Source organism: Mustela lutreola, chromosome 2 (genome assembly GCF_030435805.1).
Source record: "Mustela lutreola isolate mMusLut2 chromosome 2, mMusLut2.pri, whole genome shotgun sequence".
In the NCBI taxonomy this organism is placed as follows: Eukaryota; Metazoa; Chordata; class Mammalia; order Carnivora; family Mustelidae; genus Mustela; species Mustela lutreola.
This window is the reverse complement of record NC_081291.1, coordinates 114,668,435-114,692,467: the sequence shown is the minus strand read 5'-3', so window position 1 is coordinate 114,692,467 and position 24,033 is coordinate 114,668,435. Positions and strand designations below refer to the sequence as shown.

At 41.6% G+C, this 24,033-nt stretch overlaps 1 long non-coding RNA gene across 1 annotated transcript; it reads left to right on the top strand.

Moving 5' to 3' along the window:
- Positions 1-61: 61 nt before the first annotated feature.
- On the top strand, positions 62-9,050 carry LOC131824740 (uncharacterized). The gene is made up of 2 exons (XR_009350970.1): positions 62-431; positions 7,782-9,050. It is a non-coding gene; the product is annotated as an uncharacterized LOC131824740 (long non-coding RNA).
- The last annotated feature ends 14,983 nt before the right edge of the window (positions 9,051-24,033 follow it).

Below are 24,033 nucleotides of genomic sequence, written 5' to 3'. Positions count from 1 at the left end.
AGCGTCTCGGATTCGGAGGTTCCGGTTCGAGGCTCGAGGGGCCAGACGGCGTCCCTCCCTCCCGGGGCCCCGCACGATGGTACAGTCTGCTCCGCCAGCGTCACGTGGGCACCCCCTCTGTGACGTCGGCGTCTTCGCTGTAGCAAAGCTCGGCCTCTGGAATTCTGAGAACTAATTTGCTATTCGGTGACATAAGAGGGGGAGTGCGCTTTGCTTTCCCGGGGTCTGGGGCTAATTCCTCCTCTCTTACCCATAAACTCAGCTACTCGAGCTAAATACACAAAAGGGAGAGAGAGGTTCGACCCGTTGGAAAAAGTCTGTTATATATAGTAGCTTTAGAGGCGAGTAAGAGAAAAAAACAATAAACACCACAGCTCTTTCCAGCTAGAATATTAGGCACCACGAGAAAAATATTTGCCAAGCAGTTTTCGGTGGGTTCATTTGCTTTATTTTATTTGGGACGTCTTTCGGTTTTGTTTTGTTGGTTTTTTTTCCTTGTTGATGTGGTGGCTTGGGATTTTTTTTTTCTTTTTTTGGTGGTTGTATTTTGATGATTTTCGGATTTTTTTCTTCTGATTTTTGCCTTTTGCAAGTTTGTGGTGTTACGTAAATACTAGGATCCCGCGTCGGTTGGATTTTGTTTTGTGTGTGTGTGCTTCCCCCCCCCCCCCACTCTCTAATCGCTCAAGCGCTTTAAAGAAGATGTGTTATTTTAATATTGAGACTATTGAGAGCGGCTTCAATTTTTGATCGCATGTAACAATCCCAACCCCCACTTTTTTTTGGGGGGGGGTGCAATTTTCTTTTTCCCTTGGACTTTTTTTTTAATTGAGAGGAGGCTCTCCTGCACTTGAGGGACATGTTCAAAGGATTTGTTTTGGTTTGGTTTGTTTCTTTCCAGGACAGCAAGTGGTGGGTTTACTCTTTCTGTTATTGTTGACTGTTAGGACATTTCTTGTTGAAAGAAACGTGTGTGTATTTGGGTATGTGTACGCGTGTGTTCTACCGAATTAGGTGAACCAAATACATGTTTGTGTTTTGCTTTTTCTTAAGATCTCGATCCCCCGCGCTCCCCCCAACCGCCGGCTCGTTTCAAGGTCGTTGTAAAAAAATCTCTTCTGTCTGTGTTTAAGAGATCAGCCGGAGGGAATTCTAAAGGCCTGCCGTGCCAGTATCACAGATACTGCGTGTGTTTAGAACAGCCTGTGCTACAACTACAGCGCGCGGCACGCAGCACAGGCTCCTTAGCTCCGGAGCTCACTTGGGAGGAGGAGGAGGAGAAGTGGGGGGAACTCTTTCTTTTCTTTCTTTCTTCCCTCTTTCCTTTCTTTTTAAAGGCAAATGCAGTGCGGAATCATTTCACTGTGGGCCTTGGTTTGTTTATTCAGAACTGCCAGTTTCCCTATTTAAATGTTGGTTGGGGTTTTTTCCCCTCCTACTCATCCCCGAATGAGGGAGACTCTTGTTTCTTTTATGTCTCTCTCTTAAAAAAAGGGTGTGAGGGGAAAATAATATTTCAGATTCCTCAAGAATTAACCCAAAATGTTTGGACCAGAAGCAGCTTTCAAAGGTCATGCTGTTCTGAGCCTTGGCTTTGAGAGTCCTTCAGGCGACTCATTAAATTACAGATGAGTTCTTAAAGGTTCCACAAAATTTCTGCACTTGTTAATTTCCAAAAAAGATATGTCCCAAAATACTCTACCTCTCCCAACCTCAAATTTGGGTTTAAAATGGAGAGGTGAGCAGAGCTACGAAAGATTACGGGCTGTTTCTTGGGATATTTGGGATCTCTTTCCCTGGAAAAGTCCGTAAGAAGTTCAGATCTGTTGCTGAAAATGTTATTGTCAGTGCACCCCTCCCGCCGCCACCACCTTTAAAAGGCAGTGTAGGGAATTTTAGATCCAGAAGAGGTCCAAAGGGGTTGATTATTTTCCGCAAGTTCTGGAGCTTAGAAAATATGCCTAAGTGTCTGTTCCTATGAAATCTGAATATTTTAATACTTATTGACAGATGGATTACTGCAGCCTCTGCAGAAAAGCCTGTCTTGTAAAGGATTTTTGAAAAATATACATAGGCCTAATCCTGTCACTGTTGTTGAAATGAACATTTTACCCCCAAAGACACATGATATTGTCAAGTGCAGATTCATTCTGCCAGAAGGCGGACTATCTGCTTTTTTATTGTCTCCTTCCCCTCCCTTTTCAGAGTTTTAAATGAATTCCACTGGATTCAAAACGATACCCCGATTTTGCCAAAGCGATTTTCTCTGTGCATTTACATGTGTGATATTTTTTCTGTCTTTGAGAGTAGGAAGAACTTCAAGGTTTCTCAGGTGTATCTGTATAGGGTTTGGAATGTGAAATATATGGCTCTGCTCTGTTATTGATCCTATGATGGAGTTACTTTTATGATTTTTAGTCACTTTTCTAATCAAAGTTGCCACCGTGCCTCATTGGTCTCTTGCCATCGCCCCCCACCACCCCAACCTTAAACACGGTTTGTCCCTCCTGCGTTCTCTTTGCCACTCCAATCTTAGCCCCATGGGGGCGCTGCAGAGCAGAGGGAAATCTGCTCCCACTGGCAGTAGAACTAGCCAGAATGGGGGCTGGGAAGGAATTCACCCTTCTTGCACCTCAGACCTTTTTAATTCTTTGCAGGCAGCCCTTGGAAGGAAAACCCACCAGGTCTAGTTTATAGATAATTAACCCCACCACCACGGAACTCAAACCTTCTCAACACATTATTTCTGGAACCAAGTGCCAGAGTCCCACATTTCTATGATGGTGGTTTTTTGGTTTTGTTTTTTTAACCAAATCAGTGTTTACATTGAAAGAAATTGATCAGAAGGGCACTGTTAAAAGGAAAAAAAATTGAAAATATTCGAAAGATAGAGACTTTAGGTAGATCCCTTTCTCTCTACCGAATGAACAGTGAGGAAAATTGTGCACCCGTCTCTCAATCTCCTTTCAAATCCTGGGAACATAACTGTCGGATTTTATATCAGTTGAATTTCTTCCACATTGTCCTCCTTTCTCTCATTCTTGATCTCTCCCCATCAGTAGCCAGTTGGCATCACTGTGTGGGCTCCTTTACTCCAGCAGTGCTATGTTACAGGATTAAAGAAAGGATTGACTTGAATATATTCAAATTCTTTTAAATCAACCTTAAGAAGCTCTAAAGAGTGATTCTGTGTCTGGGGTCTTATGAGTGATTTCTGCAGACTCAGAGGGACCATGTATCACCCAGTCCTGTTATTTAATGATCACTGGCTAGTAATACTCAGAACAGAGGACCAGGCCATTCCCTTTGCCCAGTGGACTGGGCATAGTACTAGGTTCCTGAACGCAGCTGCTGGGTAAATATAAGCTTTGTTACAAATAAAATAGCCTGGTCCTAATACTACATCTATTTAAGGAAAGGGACAGATTTTGCATCCAATTCCCCACAATTCAGTCATAGATGAAAAGGAAGCTGTCCTTGGAATAAATACTGTCTTGTCCTCTTTTCAAGGGGGCTCCAAACAGGAAGTCGGTTTCACCTGTCAGGAACTTCTGGTACTTTGGTATATCTTTCAACTATCACATCTCAGAATTATAGATTTTAGAATGGGAAAGAACCTTGTAATCAATTATACAACTCCCCCAGGCTTCTCCCTTTCAAGAGGACAGGCTGGCCCTGTGTGTGTGAGCATGTATGACCCCAGGCATGTGTGACCCCAGGACACACCTGAAAATGGGTCCTCGTTTGATGGTCCTGCGTCATTTCACAGAATGAGGGTGATCTGACAGCCTGGCTTTAGAGGAGGGTGTCCTGTTTTTCTGGCAGAATTGGGGAAAGCGAGGCTGCTTTGGCTTCCTAGTTAACTGTAAATTGGTCTTCAAAACGAACTCCTGGTCATGATGCTACTATTGAGTTTTGATGGACATTTGGGTTTGGTTATGTTTGTCACCTAAGCTGTGGTACTCGACACTACTTCTGTTGGGTGTGGGTGGTGCTGTCCACCTGCTGCAGAAAATTTTACCTATTCCTTTTCTCTCAAATGCTTCATTTAGAGTTATTGTAGACACGCTCCCTATATTATCCTTGGAGAAAGGAGATTTCTTGGTATATTTTACAGAAATTGAGCAGAAAGTTTCGAGACAATAAAAGAAAAAAACAGAAGATGATTTCCAGCTACTACCTTCTGAAAAAGAAGTGTCAACGTTTAATTTTGATCCATATGCTGCCTGCTTTCAGCCTGTTTTATTCTGAGACTTTTTTTTTTTCTTTAGAAACCTTTTCTAGCCTAGCTCAGACTTTCCCCCCAAAACACTGATTTTCCACACTTTTCTCACTTTTTAAAAATGGAAATAAATATCAGGAGCTTAAAATAGAGAAGTGGGGGGGGCGTGCCTAATCATTTGTTTATTGCATTGGATCACTGTTTTGAATAGCAGGGTTTTCACTTCCTATGAAACTCTAGCATGAAGAAAAGCAGCAGCTGGACCAGGAAGGGATGAAGAGAGGAAAGCACTTGAGTGTTTGTAAACTCTGGGTAGCTGGCCCACCCTCCCTGCGGCTGCCTGCCTGTACTTAGCTGTCTTTACTACCTAAGGCTAGAAGTGGAAAAACTTGATTTGCGTGTTGTGCCTGCATTTTTTCCCCCTTCTTCTCCACACCGCCCTCTGTACACCTGACCCTGAAGAAGCCTATCTGAAGCCAGCTCGCTGGCAGGCAGAGCTGGAGAGCGGAAGAATGTGCGGAGGGAGGGAGCGCTTCGGTACTTTTCCATTCACATCTCCACAGTGGCTTTTCTTGTTTATTTCACCCTCCACCCGCAGAAACCTTTCAGCTGCCTGAAATTCGAGTCATTACACCGCTCCCTGAGGTCAGACTACAGATGCTCGGTGCATGTTTCCTACATGTCCGTGTCTATGTAACATAGGTACATACAGAAACCCACACACATGCACACAAACACGAAACTCCACAGGGGCATGGTGTGAGGTAGGAAGAAAAAAAAAAACAAACCTGGATTTGTTGCCAAAAAAACCTTGGCTTCTAATTACAGTCCTGCCTGTAACTCCCTTATGGAGAGCAAAACCACTTGTCAGGACTCAGTTTCCTCAGCCTTGCAAAGAAATAACTCCGATGATTTGCACGACGTGTCTCTGTTTAAATTCTATACCTTTATATCCAAATACATATTTATATAACTTTAAGATGGGGGGGCAATGGAAAGGAGCTGTATCATATGTGTACCTGGCATGGGGGAAGGGGTTAAAATTTAAACTTCTAAGTAAAGAAGGCAGTCCCAGAATCCTCACCTCTATCAATTTTTAACCAATTGTAGACCAAAGTCTGGGGTTTTGCTGAGTGGGTCCAAAAACCAATTGAAGATTTTTGATGTTGAGTTGGAAGAGACAGGTTCTAAGACCTTGTACCTTTGCTCTCCAGCATTCATAATCAGTTGTGACAGTTCCCAAGTGTCTTTTCAGCACTATCGTTCTTTTTTTTTTTTTTTTTTTTTTTTGCCTTCTGTTTGTTTTTGGAAACTGTCCCAGTCAATGATAGGAAAGAGATGACACTTGTAAACTGGGCAGTCTTTAAACCACTGGGCCCCATGTGGATATGAAAAATATGTCCTAACATTCATACACACACAAAGGAAGGAAAGAAAAAAAAAAAACCTAGAGAGAGATTCCTAGTAAGAAACTTAGAGGTAATTCAGCCATAACTGCCTTAAAAGTAATGATTTGAAGTTAGAGGAAATAACAGATGAGGAGTTTGCCCTTACCAAAAAAAAAAAAAAAAAAAAAAAAAAAACAAACTAAAAACAAACAAACTAACAAAAAACCATTGATCTTCCAGAACAAACTTGAAGACAATGAAAGAGATACTTCCAATCAGTATTTCCTATATTTTTTTGATCTCCGTTCTTTAAGACAAAGGTCTAAACTTCTCAGACCCAACTGTCTAGATGAAATAAGGTCTTTGTCAGACCTTGGCATCCTCAGGAAGTAATAAAACAGCCCTTAATCATTAGCAGTCACATCCTACCACCACCGTTTCTCCTTTGGCTTAGGCCCTCTGAAATATTGCTGTCCATGTACACGGAGACATGGAGTCAATTACACTCTCAGTATAGAACTCCTGAGTTATAATGTGCTAGAAGTGGGAGGGTCCTTAGCAAACATCCAATCCAATGTTACTGATAGTATGCAATTGGACACTGAGGCCCAGACAGAAGGCATTTCCACATCCACTGAATCGCTGACAGAGCCAATCTAGAATTCTGATGCCCTGGTTCTATAATCATTGTGGTTTGTTGTTGTTGTTGTTGTTGGAAAGAGGATATAGGGTGTGCAACCCTGCAAAAGAGCCATTTGGTGTGGCCTTACATTCAGAGCAGGCCTCAGAGTTGGACTTCTGATATGTTCTCCACTGAGGTTCTGCTTCAGTTCTAGTGGTGCACAAGAAGACCTTCACATATAAGTTTTGTGTGCGGATCCTGCTGCAGGACCCAGTGTAGGAGCCCTCCCAGTCTCTCATGGTGCCGAGATTTCATACTATTACTAAATCTAGAGTTGTCCTGAATCATGTGATTATATTGGAACCTGTGTATGTTGTTGTTTAAAATGTAAATTTTAAAATATATTTGGACTAGAAGCAATGAAGCCACAGTAGCAATGAACACACCTAATACCCAGATTGTACCATAAAATAAGGATTTGCTAAAAAAAAAAGGGGGGGGGAGAAAAAGACACCAAACAAGTACACAAAAGTCCATACATTGCTGGGGGATATTTCAGAGACACTGGCACCACCTGAAGAGCTTCCAAGGGGCAAAGCTGCAAAATTTGAGTGACAAGATAGAATAATATTAGATGATAACCTGAAGTATAAAATAAATGCCTACACATTTACACAGATATAAATAAATTATGGGAAAAATTAATAAATGGAAGAGAAGAGACAAATTTCCCATGCCGAAGAATTCCAAATAATTTATGTAGATGCTCTCCCCTGAAGGAAGGAGAGTATAATTCCCCTCTCCTTATGTGTGAGCTGGGCATAGTGACTTGCTTCCAAAGAGCATAGTATAATAAGGGGAGAGGGGGAGGTAATTTTATATGGAGAAACCAGACTAACACTACAGCGGCCAGGACATCAAGGTCAATATCAACAACGATAAACCATGAACAACCAACCAAACAAATAATGATAAACCATGTTGATTGTATGTACCTTTGATATAAGGTGGTGAAATGGGTCATAACCTCTGTGGTCTTCCCCATACCCCAGTCTGTTTATGAAAAAACATCAGACATATTGTAGTAGAGGGGCGTCGGACAAAATGCTTGACCAGTACTCCTCAAAACTGTCAAGGTCATCAAAAATAAGGAAATGCTGATAAGTTGCCATAGCCTAGAGTAGCCTAAGGAGACATGATAACTTCATGTAAAGTGGTACTTAATGGAAAAAGACAGAAGGTAAATCTAAACAAATCTGAATACATGATGGACTTTAGTTAATCATATTGTGTGAATATCAATTGTCACAAAAGTACCATTCTAAGGTGAAATGTTAGTAATGGGGGAAACTGGGTACAGGATTGTTCTCTGTACTATCTTCACGGTTTTTATGTTACAAAACCACAAATATGTGTATGTGTGTGTATATATATATGTGTGTGTGTGTGTGTGTGTGTATGTGTATATATATATGTGTGTGTATGTGTATATACACATACACATATATATAACCCCTCTCTCTCTTTCTCTCCCCCCCCCCCATACTAGAAGCCTCCAAAAAGTGCCCCAGGATTCTCTTGAAATCTGAGAGGTCCTGCCTGCAAAACAGAGTCCGGACAATGAGGGAACTTGCCTTTATTCTTTCAGTTGACTAAATTGAAAGCAGTATGGCTAATTTTTGTGTGTCATCATCTGGATGGAGAGCACTAGGGAGGCACCAAAGGCCAAATGTCGTTATGGTGGTCGATGACTCAAGCCACCTCCCTGATCTGCTTATTCAACATTTTCCTGTGGAGATTCTCTTGAAAACAAGGCCCTGAAGAATCTTTACCATCAGTCCAAATGGGGCATACAGAACTTCAGATTCATAACTGAGGTTGGGAGGAGCCCCAAGAGCTTCCCGGGATGTCTGCCATTTCATTGTACAGCTCTGATAGAACTGTTGATCTCATCAGAGTTGTAACTCTGGGTGTCAAGGGGAAATAACTGACTGGACCCATGACTCTGTGACTTTGTCTTCATCATCTGGATTTGACACTATAATCTAAACTCTCCTCAGCCTTCAGCCTATTAGTTCTGTAGTTGAAAGGTCCAGAGAGACAAATGGTTTGCAAAGACAACCCCCAAAATTAGTGGTAGAGTTGATTCCCATCAACAAGTCCACCCTGAATCACTTATTTTGCAGCTGTATCCACTCTGGAAAGCTGAAAGCTGCTATTACATTGATGTACATTACTTCAGTAATGCCTCATTAATTTCTAACCAGTTGTCAGTTACCAATGGTGTCTAGTTCCCATGCACTACTTGAGTTTTAAGTGTCTCTTCCTTTTTTTCCTATCTTTTCCCACATCTATCAACCTCTCTGCCAAGTGGCTATAAAATCTTTGGACCAATACTTATGTCCACTGTGGAGGCTGACATTTAAATAATTCTTGGTGAAATTCAGTGAGATTGAATCCTGTCGTACTATATTTTGGTTAGCATGACTCTTTCAGTGATCCATTGGGTCACATGTCTCAAGAATCAAAGTTCAGCCCTTTGAATTAGTAATTCTACTTCTAGGAACCCATCTTTGAGGTGCATACAACATACAGGAAAAAACTCAAACATATAGGGTCAAAGTCGTTATATGAATATAGGTATCTAAGTGTTATATCTAACAACAACAAATACGCACAGCCTCCATGTCCCATTGTGACTGACTTGAGAGAAAAGGTGTTGGGTGGAGAATGATGAAGTGTAATCTAATTTTTAAAAATTGGAATTGGAAGATACTTATGGTAATAAATAAAGTGAAAAGTAGGATATATATATATATATATATATATGGCATATTATAACTATGTTTAAAAATACTCTTCATAGAAAATAAATGGGATATAAACAAGAATACACAATAAACAAATAGTTTGGTTGTCTTAGGGTAGTAGGATTTTGAATGCTTTTCTCCTCCCTTATTTTTTTATCTTCTAAATTATGTAATGTTTATATATTAGTTTGATATCCATCTTCTTCCTATCTATCTATCTCCCTATCTCACAAGCACACACCTATGACACTGAAAAGCCCTAAGTGAATTCTTTTAAATGCAATTAGTTGCTTAATTCACAGGTCTTCAATGTTTGGCCTAAAGTTAATGCTGTCCACATCTTTAGGACCTATAGCAAAAGTGAGAACAGAGCATTCACTCTTAGAGAAGACCTTTCACTCTGGGAGACACTTGTCTCCGCAACAACAAACAGCACCCATGCGGAGCATGTTAACCTAAATGAGATGAGGTGATCTGTAAATCTTTTATCTATCCCTGCCCCCTGGGTCTTAGTGTGCTTCTCCTGTTTGCTGGTGTTTCAGAGCATCAGCAAATGTCAAGAGGTTTTCTTGTTACTTTGGTGTCTCTCTGAGGCCACCCCCAGAGTTTTCCTGGTGGACAAACTGCCTTTTGGAGTTCTCTGGGGGCTACTGGCCATTTATTTTTGATTTTTATAACAGGTTTGACTAGTGAATGCTAAAGCAAAACATTTATTTTTTCCTTCGGAGAATCACAATCTATTAGGAACTTTGGGAAGTATATTATTATTTGAATCACTGATTTTTGGTAAAGGGCATGGGGGTAGACATCAGAATCAAGGGGGTGAGGGTGAGGACCTTCTCAGAAGCCCCACTCCCCTGAAACTAATGTCCTTCTTCACACTACTCACCCCATTTGCGCAAGTTCACTGACCGTCTCTTGTGAAGGAGACACTGCATTAGATGCTCGGAAACCAATATGAATATGATCTGATACTCCAGGGGGCACAGAACCTACTGAATCATCAGAAACTCAGAAAAGTACTAAAACTTGCTTTAGGTCATACAAAAGATAGTCCCCAAGCTGGGACAGGGCCCCAAGTATGTCCTGACTCTGAACCAAACAAAACTCTGTGGCTTCTTCTCAGATGCTGTGTCCTACCTCCCACTCTGCCATCAGTGTGGGCATTCATATCCCCCACTTCGGCAGTTCTTTTCTCTGAATTTTTCACCCCATATTGGTTAGAACAGAAATAACCCAGACATCTCAGTGTACCCAATACCCAACGTGGGAAGATCCCCATGAGCCTGGGCACATACAGAGCCTTGGCTATCTTCACCACCACGATCAATAGCTAGGTTCAGTCTGCAGGCCAGAGCTTTGCCTGGACCTGATTTTTGTATCTTCTTGAAACTGACAGGCTCCACCATGAATGGTCATATCATCCAGCATCATCCTCTCCCAGAGCACACAGCCTGGATGTCAGAACCCAACAGCATCCCTAGCAGGAACTGCACACCTAATACACCTTGATGCCTGCTTCACTCTAAGCCCAAGTTCGCTCTGGCCATCCCAGATCTTTCTGTGATAAATGGGTAGATGATCTCTCCAGCTGCCAGCCCTGCATCCAGACCACTTTCCATAGCACTGTCGTCACCAAGACCCAGCCCAACCAGGGTTGGGCCTATCTGCCAGTGGTTGTAACCGTTTCCTCTTTGTGGCCAGGCAAGGATGGATTGGATATAATGATACACGCATAACACCACCAGACAAGATTGCGGCAGTCTTACCATTAGTTAGCCCAGCAGCATTCAATGAGGAAACTTCAGGGTACCAAGAATAACCTTACTCCCTGGAGACACTGGCACTACAATGCTAGCCAAATATTCAAAAGAAAGTGGGGACAGAAAAAGATAACTTCTGATAGTAATAAAAGCCATACTTGATGATGACAGATTAAGAAAAATTGGTGGTGGTGATGGCAAATCGAGAAATCAAGTGCTTAAGTCCCTCCAAGTTTTCCCAGTCTTGCCTCCTACAACCATTTTCTACACCAGACTCCGAGGACCCATGCACTTACCTCATCCCACACCCCTGCCTCGATCTCTGCCTTTCTTCAATAGGCTAGGTGCTCCTCAAGGGTAAGAGTATTTCATTTTTGTTTTCCGACACTTGTGCCCAACACATTGCTCACTTAAGAAATGCTGGTTAAGTTCGAGTTAGGTAGAACTGAAAGAGAATCTGATGCGAAGTCTAATGATCTGGGTTCCAGTTAAAGTTCCATAACTGACTAACTTCTGTGGGTCTCGGTTTCTTGTTCTCTAAACTGGTAATTTCTGTTAAAGGACTACCTTACAGGGTTCTCGTGAGAATTAAGGACAATGGGGTGGGGGAAAGTACTTTGGATGTTACAGTGCACAGGTCAAAGTAGTTGCTGAATGTTGAATGAATGGACAAACTAATGAGTGAACTATCATAGTTAAGTAAAGCCTTCAGGTTATTCCCTAACAGATTCTGTGACTCAGATTATGTCTGGGGAACAGTGATTTAAAGTGTTCTGCCTTGACTTTGTAACCATCCTTAAATATATTCATTTCACTTCCCAAAATATTTTAACCTTTTAAGTTCAGGAAGACATAAATTAACTGCTAAGGATTCATACTGATCCAAAAAGAATAAAAAAGATCATCAGAAAGTCTTTTTGTTCTTGAAATGCAGAATTGGAAACGAACCTTTTCCCAGTAGTGGGAACTGAAATCCAGTACTAGATCCTCCTTTTCAGTACCTTCTTCCTCTTTCTTACTCCTCCTTCTACCTTAGCCCCTCCTTATTCCTCCCCTGCACCCAAATGGAAAAAATCATTTGTTTCGAGTTAACTTTAATCTTAGCAAAAGATATAATCAAAGTCCAAATGAATCAGGGCTGTTTTCTAGCATCAACAAGGTGGATTTCTATACATTTTTCAAGCAATTGAGTTGATGGGTGAGTTACTACAACAAGATGGTTGATAACTTTCTACCAAAGGCTTGACCTGAGTGACAGGGGGAGCCCTGGGCCAGTGACATCCTCCTAAGAGAATCCCTGCATCTAGCCCTCCCATCTCCATAACAAATGCAGAGTGGATCCATAAATGATGAGGTGAATATAAAAAGGGATTTGGAGCAAGTTGTTCTTGTTAGGGAAGAGAGAAAATAGGAGCACAGGTGCCGGAGAGAAGTAAGGCCTTCACTCTAATAACTGCGCGAAGCAATAATTCAGCAGATGAAGCAACAGACCTTTGTTAAAGTCAGAACTATTCAAAAGCCCATATCCTGGTTCCTGCAGTCTATAACAATAGGGACCTACATGGAACGAAATACCCAGTGGACTTAGTAGAAATAGGTGCTCAATGATCTCAAGAGAGGGCCAGGGGCAGCGGGTGGTAGTGGCAAGAGGAAACTTCTAGAATTGGGAGCCTATCTGCCCATACTTGCCAGTTTTGCCAGCACCAAGCCCTTGATCAACAGCTCATTTATTTTTGGATTCCTAGAGGTGGGAAGAGGAGAATACTGGATGTATATGGCATTAAAAAAAACCTCCAACGTGGGTGAGCTGGGACGATGTCCAAGCTGTGCAAGGGCAGCCACCTCCCCCATACGATTCCTTTTTTTTCCCTTTCCACCCCTCCTGTTCCCAACACCTCGCACCCAACCATACCTGTAGAAGCAACATTCCTGCACAAAACTAAATGTGTCTGGGGAGGGGAGGGAGGCAAAGCAAAGGAACATAACACCAAAATACTTCTCATCTCAACTCCCCAAACTGGAAAGTTTTAGTAAGAAAATGGAAGAGTGCTGGAAGGTTCTAGAACTAAAAAGTTTGAAGAAACAGAACATAGATATATTTCATTATTTTATCACCCATTTGGCTGGACCTTTTTAGGATGGGATAAGCATTGTTGATATTTTCAGGTCTGATCAATATGCAACCACAAAAATTACAAATTCAGTACCTACTGTGTGCTAAGCACTGGGCTAGACTTTGCATATACAAAGAACATTGACAAACTTGTCCCCGGAGGAGCCCATAGTCTAGTCAAGGAAACAAACATCACACAAGTAAATCTGCACAAAAATATTTACTATAAAATATGATAACTGAAATGCAGGAAATATGTATGGTACCATGAGGTGGGGGAAGGACATCATTTGCGCAGGGTACAAGCCTCTCTATTAAAGTAGGCTTTAAGCTGAAAAAGAAGGATGGGTTAGCCAGGCCAAGAGTGAAGGGTAAAGTGTACTGGGCAGAGTGAACAGAGGTCAAACAGCCCTCTAAATCTCCAGCATGGTCAGAGACCTGAAAGATGCCAGCATGGCATAAACAGAGAGACTGGTAGAAGATGGATTTGGAGGGAGAAACAGGAGCTAAACCACAGGGGCCTTTGTAGACCATGGGTAGGAATTGGGAGTTTATTCTAAGTATATTGAGAAATCACTTCAGTTTTTTAGGCTAGGTGATGACATGATCTGATTTATATTTTGAGAAAAGCATCCCTACTATCACGTGGAAGTTGCATTAGAAAGGGGTGAGAGTAGATTCTTTAAGAGCTACAGTAGGAGTTGTGGTGAGAGAGGAAGGGAGATGGCAGTGTAGGTGGAGAGGTGGGCAAAGTTTGAGGTATATGTTGAGGGTAGAATTGACAAGATTGAAAGAAAGGTTGGATTGATCAAGAGTCGGGGTAAGGAAGAGAAGGGTTACTAAGAACAAATCCCAAGCTTCTGGTTTGGGCAGTTGGGTGGGTGTTTCCATTTCCTGAGTTGAAACACTGCAAAGTAAAAGTTTCTGCATGGCAGTTGTTGGGAATCAAGAATTTGGTTTTGAACATCGTATGTCTGAGGTGTCTCTGATGTCAAGGTAGGGAGCTGGATATGCAAGATCTGAACCCAAAAGATAGGTCTGGTTTGAAGATACAAATTTGGGATTCGTCAAAATAGACATAGTATTTAAAGCTGGGAGAAAGGATTGGTTTTCATATCAGACCAGGCATGAAAAATAGAATAAAAAACCAGTAAAGGTGGAATGACCCTTAGAGATACTCCAGTCCAAACTCACTTCTGATCCCATAGCAAATAGGAAGTTAAAGAAATAAAGCTATTGGTGGAAGTAGAGTTAGTGATAGATTAATTCTTCCTTCGGGATTAGCACTTTTGTTGGTTTATTTTACATTGCTTTGTCAATATTTGACATCAAAATGGTTGAGACTAAGAAATCTGTATAGCTCTATTGGTATGACTCATGGTGTCACCTCCTCTACCTTATAGTCTCACCTGCCACATGTGATCCACCCACGCTCATTACTAATTTGCTCCCCTCTTCCTTTAGCCAACATAAAACCTTTTTTTAAAAATAGATTTTATTTATTTGAGAGAGAGAGAGACAGACAGTGAGAGAGAGCATGAGAGGGGAGAAGGTCAGAGGAAGAAGCAGACACCCTATGGAGCTGGGAGCCCCATGTGGGATGCGGGGATCATGAACTAAGCTGAAGGAAGCTGCCCAACCAAATGAGCCACCCAGGCACCCAACATAGAACCTTTTCTCCTGGTTCCCTACTTACTGAAAAAGAAGGTGCCACCATTCCAGTGGACATACCTGTGCAATTTAATATCGAGGAAGTCTAAGGTTTAGAGCAGTGACAAGGGGCTGAAGGGATGTCCCTGTGAAGCTCCATCCTACGCAGCTTGGTGCCCACAGCCCCTGTGATTATTTAGCAGCTGGACTCTCTCTCCTCTTGAATACGAGTGCCTGAATTTCAAGAGTTACTTTTCTTCTCCTTGGTATCCTAATTCAGCCCTGGCTCCTAGGATAAGTGACTTACCCATTTAATACATGTTTTCAATGAGAGGGACCCAATCCATGGAAGCCTTTCGTTAGACTCAACCTACCTTTAGTAATCTTTCCATCCTTCCAAAGAAATACATTTACTAAGCACATACTATGTGTGTTAAAAGGTTGCAGTCATGTTTAGCCTTTAAAATACAGTTATATGGGCATTGTTATTAGCTCTTATCCAGTATATTTAGGTGTACATTTGCATACCTTTCATCAATTCAGTAAATATTTAATGCACATTGACCGTATGTACAGAGGTGCAAGAGGAAACCTCTGTCACTCAGGGCTTTAAGACCAGTGCAGGAGAGCAATATCGACAAACACACAATGATAAGGGCTATCACTAAACAGCAACCGGTTTATTTTGATTGACCATGGGAACATGATTGCTTCAAACCAAGAGATCTAGGAAAGTTTCTCGGAGGGGTAGAACTTGAACATCATAATAAAATAATGTAGGGGTGCCTAGGTGGCTCAGTCAGTTAAACATCTGACTCTTGAATTCAGCTCATGTCATGATGTCAGGGTTGTGGGATTGAAGTCTGTGTTAGATTCCATGTTCAGTGGGGCATCTCCTTGAGATTCTCTCCCTCTGCCCCTCCCCTTGTTCTCTATCTCTCTAAAGAAAATAGATAAATTTAAAAAAAAAAACAAGAAAACAGAAGAATGTAAGATAATGAAAGTATTCTTGACATAAACATCAAAAGTATAAGGATAGCTTTGAAATAATGAAAACTAGATATATATGGTCCTTAGTATGTACTGTTTTAATACATTCATGTTCACTCTTGTGAACTTACTTAATTTAGCCCTGTAAAAGGGATGGTATTGTCATCCATACTTTACAGCCAGGAAGCTGAAGTACAGAAAGGTCAAGTAACTTACTTAAGATCGAGCAGCTAACAAGCAGCAGAGTTGGGATTTGAACCCTAGGGATTTAAGTCTTTGCCTTTAGCCGTGATGCTGTACTGCCTTACAAATGAAGGGCAAAACTTCCACACAGGTAAGGTTAGGAGTTACAGCGGGTTAAAGAGAAGGGGTATAGGGAAGGAGGATATTCCAGACAGAGAAGAGTGAAAAGAATGGCCCAGAGATGAGGTGTACATGTAACAGTACTTTATTTTGTCTAGGAAGCTGTCTAGTTTGCAGAGAACTTCTTCAGCCTTTCCTGAATGTGCTTCTCCTCATGACCCTGTGAAGCCAGGATTATTATTCTAATTAGAAAGAGGAGTAAACGGGGACTCAGACTGGGAAGGCACCAGCTGGGCTGATAGCTATAGCTTGAGGTTCAAAATCTGGTCATTTAGCTGCAGATAAGTGCCTTTTCGTGGACTGAAGTATTAGCAAGTAAATACATCCATCACTCCTACCCTGAGCCAGGCCCTGTGCTAGCCTGTTCATATATGTTCTAATTTCATCCCCACAACAGCCCTGAGAGGTAAGTGTTGTTACATTTCAGAAGAGGAAACAGTTCAAGTCTGCCTCTACTTGACTTTTTTTTTTTTTTTTTGAGAACAATTTCCTATGAGGCATGTTGGTTTTCAGTTTCATGGTTTGCCTGCTCTTTGGTCCCTGGGAACCCCTGAGGACAGAGTATTACCTGTGGGTTAACACATGCAGCTTTACTGAGAATGGAAAATCCCAATTAATCTCTTTGCCAAAATCTTCAGTCAGTCTTGCTTTTGGCCAACCTTTCCTGTGTGCTGAAAGTCAACATTTAAATATGAAACTCGGCTTTGGTTTCCAAAAATTTAATTGCATTATTAAGAATTAGTTGAAACTGGGCTTTGTGAATCTAGGAGGAGAAGGCTGGGAAGGAGACTGACCAGACACTGCAGGCTGGCCCACAGTGCATTGCAATCATGGAAGGGCTCAATGTAATCTGCAAATGACCTGGCTGATGGCACCATTTCCAGCTCAGTGCACACCTGCTGTGTAGGGCATAATTCTAGCCCCTCTGTGGGGAATATGAATCAGAGGCTAGAGAAAGAGAACGGCTTTACCAGAGATCCAATGACAAGTATGTTAAATACTAAAGACAGACAATCAGGCAAGAGCCAGTTAAAATTCACAGCCCAGGCCATAGACTTGGGCACTGAGGCTGGATTCTGGGACATCCTCCTCTTTTGTGCGTGTTCAGTCTGAGAACCAGGTATGGAAGACTCTGTGTTCAGTCCTCTTGCCTTCTGGGTTGGGTTAAGACTCTTAGGAGGGTCACGATCCTAGCCTAGAATGGCATCATTGAAAAGAGGCAACAAAAAAGAAAGATAAGATGACTTAAGCTTTCAGCACAAGAGGAAGGAGAATGGATGGAGTGAAAATTGGGACATTCCAACTTGATTTTCAAGGACGGGGTTATAATAAAGGGCTTTGTTTTGTAATGCTGTTGTCAACCCTTTAAAAAGAGTTTCTCTGCAAACTGGATGACAAACCAGAGGTTTAGTATGATTTCTCTCTGTGCCTCTTGCCTTGGTTTGCTCATTTGTACAAAGGGAAGGCTACTGCTACCACAAGGTATTCTTTTGAGGATTAAATGCCATGAAGCACAGTCAACGGCTCATTAATATAAAATGTGTAAAAAGTGGGCTGTTTGTTGTACTGTCCGGCTAGCCCAGCCATATGGTACAAAACAGAGCTAGACAGTTAGTATCATTGAACAGAACCTCTGGCAGATAGCTGAATGTGGTGGTGGCGGCGGGCGGGGCGGGGGGGGAAGAGATACTCAGAATTTCTATGAGCCAGCTGCTCTGCCGAGCACCTTACGACAAAACCTTATTTATTACTACTGGGAGACATAGGCAGGTGTCTTCATCTCCTAAGGCAAGGGCCAGAGGTTCTGAATGGGAATAACCTCCTGAGATCAAAGAGCTAATAAGTAGATGAGGGGGATTCAAATCCCACCTGAGTTAAATTCAAAGCCCATGCTCTTGTCCTTACACCATCCCACCACATGTTCTGCTTCCTTGTGAAGATCCATTTTTCAGGGTTTCCAGAGAACCAACAGAGAATGATGGTGGCTAGGGAAGGGGATATATATATATATATATATATATATATATATATTCTTTTTTTAAAGATATGTCTATGAGTCACTGTGTAACCCTCCTTTTATGAAGTTCAATCTTGCAATCTAAAAAGGCTAAGTGCACAGGATGACCTAGTTCACTTTCACTCCTAACACTGGGATTGGTGCTTTACACCAAAGGGGCAATGGGTCCCCTTTGCCTCCAAATCCAAGTAATTTTTATCTACAAAAATCACTTATTTAAAATCTTGTGTATATTTTTCTTATGGCTTCCTGAGGCCAAGGCAAAGAGATATGCCTCCCATATCTTTTCACCAGCAGCCAGTAGGTGCTCAATAAACTTTCTGGCACATAAATGTTCAAAGCAAGTATACGGTCAGCATGTTATAGCCTTTTTGGGGGGGTTTGCTGAGGGTTCTTTTTGCATTTCTCCAACTTGTGGGCCCAGTATCAATTCATCTGTATACCCACCATTGACCCAAATAAATTTAAAAGCATAATTACCCAAACCAAACCTGTTACCATGTTATACATACATACAGAGAAACCTGCATATATTTGGTGAACATTGATTAAATCCCATTATGTGGCAGACAACAGATGAATTACTGCATAAGTGCCACCAGTTAAAATCTAGACTGAGAGAAATAAATCCACACTTATATGGTCAGTTGTTATATGCCTAAAACAGGAGGCAAGAACACACAATGGGAAAGAGTTTCTTCAACAAATGATACTGGGAAAACTGGACAGCTCCATGTAAAAGAATGAATCTGGACCACTTACTCATACCATAGCCAAAAATAAACTCAATGGATTGAAGACCTAAATGTGAGAAGGAAACCATAAAACTCCTAGGGGGAAAAAAAAAAAAGAAAGAAAACATTGGCAGTAATTTCTTTGACATCAGCCTTAGCAATATTTTTCTAGATGTGTCCTCAGGCGGGGGAACAAAAGCAAAAATAAATGTTTGGGACTACAGCAAAATAAGAAGCCTTTGAACAGTGAAGGAAACCATCAAGAAAATGAAAGACAGTCTACTGAATGGGAGAAGATATTTGCAAATGATATATCTGATATGTGATTAATATCCAAAATATATAAAGAACTTAAACAACTCAACACCAAAAAACCAAATAATCCAATTAAATAATGAGCAGAGGAGCTGAATAGATATCTCCAAAGAAGACATACAAATGGCCACAGACACAAGAAAAGATGTTCAACACCACTCATCATCAGGGAAATGCAAATTAAAATTACAATGAAATCACACATATCAGAATGGCTAGAATCAAAAAGAAAAAAAGTACAGGCATTGGCAATGATGTGGAGAAAAAGTAACCCTCTCACACTGTTGGTGGGATGCAAATTGGTATAGCCTCTGTGGAAAACAGCATTGAGGTCCCCCCCCCAATTAGTAATCTAGTTAGGTGGATGGCTAGATAGATAATAGAATATTACTCAGCCATGAAAAGAATGAAATCTTGCCATTGGCAACATGAATGGATCCAGAGGATATGATAGTAAGTGAAATAAGTCAGTCAGAGAAAGACAAATGCCATATGAACTACCATATGATGCAATAATTCCACTATTATTTGCCCAAAGAAAATGAAAACACTAATTCAAAAAGATATAGGCATTTCTATGTTTATTGCAGCTTTATTTATGAGAGTCAAGATATGGAAGCAACCCAAGTAGCCACTGATAGATGAATGGATAAAGAAGATGTGATATATATGTATATATACACACAGTGGAATATTACTCAGCCATGAGAATGAAGGAGAGCTTGCCATCTGCAAGAACATAGATGGACCCAGATTGTACTATGCTAATGGAATAAGTCAGAGAAAATCAAATAACATATGATTTCACTTATATGTGAACTCCAAAATCAAAACAAATGAATAAGTAAACAAACAAAAAGCAGAAACAGATCTATTAATATGGAGAACAAACAGATGATTGCTGGAAGGGAGGGGGGTGGGGAGATGGGCAAAATAGGTACAGGGAAGTAGGAGGTACAGGGCTCCAGTTATTAAAATGAATAAAATAAGTCATAGGGATGAAAAGTACAGCATAAGGAATATAGTCAAAGCTACTATATTTGTATGTTGTATGGTGATAGCATTGTATGGTGACAAGTGGTAGCCACCCTTGTGGTGAGCATAGCATGATATGTAGACTTATCCAATCACTGTGTCTTAATACCTGAAACTAATGTAACATTACTATGTTATGTCAACTATATATGTCAATATATATGTCAACTATACTCCAATAAACAAGCAAATAAAATCTAGTCTGGGATGCTAGGCATGTCATTACTTATGTCATTGCTTTAAAAAAAATTCCGATGCTTAATAAGATCAGTGGGCATTGTTCTGCAGCAATATTAGTCTTCTGCTCTTATTGAAAGTTTAGCTCAAAATCCTGTTTTCTTCTAAATGGTTACCATGTACTGCCACGAGAAACCATTCACAGCACAAGACAGTGGCATAGAGAAGAGTTTGGATTCACACTTGGCACATGGACTTTCCTTTTCACTTTTTGAGTTATGTTTTATAGCTTAGGGTCTGTTATTTCTATGGGCCCTTGATGTTTTAGACTCATGTGTTATTTACTTGCCCAAATTTGGGCTACTGAGGCAGCTGCTCAATTCATTGCATCAAGTCTCTGAAAAGCTAGTTTAGGAAAAGAACAAACTCTTAAAACTGACTTCTTTGAACTGTGACACCAAATACTTGTGTGACCCTAGGAAAGTTAGTTAATTTCTCTGAACCTCAGCTTTCTTATCTCTAAAGAAAGTGGTAATAATACCCAACTCACAAATGTATGTAAGGACGAATGAAGACATAATCGCTAGTGCCTGGTGTACAGGGAACAAATAGCATCTCATTTGGACATGAGCCATGAGCTCAGGAAGGCACATCTTCCAATCCCTCCTCCCATGTCCCTCCCTTATTTGAAAACTCAGATGAAGTGTTTCTTGAATTAGTCACCAATTTGGAACTCCCTCTCCTCCTTTCCTTGTCACTGAGGTAGATAATCTATATGTGAGTCTGAGTGACTATTTCAGTGATACACTCATGCATTTCACTAATCCCTACTACATGGTTCAGCTTTCAAAGTGTGAGGCACTTACCATCCTTTACCTCACTTGATCTTTACAACAGCCCCTCTCCCCACCATGAGAACACAAGTCAGTGTTGTTTTCCTTCTTTGACAGATAAGCAAGTAGAGATTTAGAGAGGTCAAGTGGCTAGTCCAAGGTCACACTTCTAGAGTTAGGTCTATGACTCTGAATTCCATCCATGAGCTTTCTATTATACCAAACAGCCATGAGATTTTTGCTACATACTTAAAGACAGACACTAGGTGCTCTGGAAAAAATAAAACCAGATAAGTACATGCTGATAAAGAACGAGTCAGTTAGTCTAGCCCTATCCATCCCATGGGGCCCAACTCAGCCTCTGCCCAGTATCTCTCTCTCCTGAGTACCCCTTTTGCAGCCCCTGGTCACTCAGATCCTCCTGTGATTCAGAGGGTCTCTCAAACTCAAGTTCTTCCATAAAGCCTTTGGCCAGCCACCCCACCCATTTCTTCAAGTAATATTTACTGAATGCCAGGAACTGTGCCCCCCTGTGCTTTGGACTTTCCTCTAAAACAGGAGGGGGAAACAGACAATACACTCAATAGTAAATATGTAATAGTTTTGATACTAATAAATGCTAGAAAGGGAGAAGGCAGGGAAAAGTGGCAGGGTGTGTGTTGGGCAAGGTGCAGTGTAAAATAGGGTGCTAAGGAAGGTGCCACTAGGTAGGTCACACAAAAGACTGAGAAGAGATGAAGAAGAGAACCATTTGGATATCTAGGCTAAGAGGTACCAGGCAGAAGGAACTATGAGCACCAAAGCCCCAAGCCAGAGCATGCCTGTTGTTTAAGGAACAGCAAAGGGGCTATATACCTGGAGGCTGGTGGTGCCACTAGAACAGAGGGAAGGAGGGCAGAGCAGTGAAAGAGGAGGACAGAGAGGTAAGGACGGCACGTTATATAAATCCTATTGGGCACTGGAAGTACTTTCTATTCCCCTGGATTTGATGGAAACCATTGATGGCTTGGACAGAATCCAAAGTTTATTTTCACTCTGTGCAGACAGGCAAGGCTGCAGCATCAGGAGCATTCAGGGAGTTATTATAATAATCTTGGAGAGCTGGAGAGCTGATGGTGGCTTGGACTAGGAAATGTTGGGGAGTATTCTGTATAATTTTTAAGGCAGAGTCAATACTGTTCCTGATAGTTTGGATGTTGGTTGTGGAGGAACAGGAATCGAGCCTGGCTTCATTTTCTTTGGTCTGAGCAACTATAACAGATGGAATTTTTATTTACCCAAAAAGGGAAGACTGCAGGTGGAGCAGAATTGAAGGAGTTCGGGGCACATGAGGAACTCTAATTTTGATGGCTCAGTTAAAGCACCCAAATAGACAGTCAGAAAGTGGTGCCTTGGGCGCCTGAGGGGCTCAGTGGGTTAAGCCGCTGCCTTAGGCTCAGGTCATGATCTCAGGGTCCTGGGATCGAGGCCCGCATCGGGCTCTCTGCTCAGCAGGGAGCCTGCTTCTCTCTCTCTCTCTCTCTCTGCCTGCCTATATGCCTACTTGTGATCCCTCTCTGTCAAATAAATAAATAAATAAATAAATAAAAGAAAGTGGTGTCTAAGTGCGAGCTAGATTTCTGAGGCTGATGTCCCAGAGAGAAATCTAAGCTAGAGACAGAAATCCAGGAATTGTTGGTGTTAAGATTTTATTACAACTATGAAACTAAATAAGATCCCCAGGGAAGTGAGCACAGGGCAAGAAGTTATCCAATAGCTGAGCCTTGGGACACTCCTCAGTTAGACGTTTGGGAGAGGAGAGGCACCTGCCAAGAAGAATGAGACATGGCCGAGGAAATAGGGAAAAAAAGCCTCCCAAATCCCTAATTGTCTTTTCTATGGGATCCTAACAAGATGTTGTCTATGCTCTTCAGGTCTGGGTTGAAGTTTCCTTGGTGGAAACAAATGAGAAGCATCTTTAGAGTCAGACTCCTATCAGTTCTCACTGAGAGCTCACCACAGAGCCTAGCATCTAGGAGCCCTTCAGTTAAAACTCAAGTGGTTGTCTTCCAACTGAATCATAAAATGACCAAGTACAAGAGACCCAAAGAATAGTCTGGCTTTGTGATTTCCCAACAGTCTTCTTTGGAGCAAGTCAAGGACCTATTTTCACTCATTATTGAGAGAACTATTGAGAGCTGTAAAGCTGTGACTCTCCTTCCCTGGAAGGGCTAATACAACCTATACTCACAACCTCACCCCTTCTTTCTAAGAAATATTTGTGATTTTTTTCATCAGACCTTAAACATGTCAGAAAGCTTCAAGTGCACGGCTCTAGTCAAGAGCATGCACAGGGCTGGGGGGCTGAGGAAAAATACATTGTACTCAGAGAACCTTGTACTCCTATTTCTGAGTAATAGGAGAAGAAAAGACACCATTGACCACATGCCTTTCTCTAAAGACCAACCAAAGGCTCCGTTCCTAGACAGGGTCATAGAGATCGTCTCGTCCAACCACCTCTTAGAAAGATGAGGAACTTGGGTCTAGAAAGGCTCCAGGATCTTTGTTCAAAATCATATACCAAGTGTGTTTGATCCAAGGCTAAAAACCAGGTCTCAACTCGAAACTTTCTGCTCAGATTCAGATTCAACTAAATTCTATGAGCATTTACTATATGCCTGGACACGTGCCAGGTGCTTTTAGATGTTGTCATTCTTTTTTTTTTTTTTAAAGATTTTATTTATTTATTTGACACAGAGAGATCACAAGTAGACAGAGAGGCAGGCAGAGAGAGAGAGAGGGAAGCAGGCTCCCTGCTGAGCAGAGAGCCCGATGCGGGCCTCGATCCCAGGACCCTGAGATCATGACCTGAGCCGAAGGCAGTGGCTTAACCCACTGAGCCACCCAGGCGCCCAAGATGTTGTCATTCTTAATCCTCACCACAACCTTTAGGACCAATAGGATTATCTCCCTTTTATAGATGAGAACACTGATGCTCAGACAGAATAGTGACATAGCCACA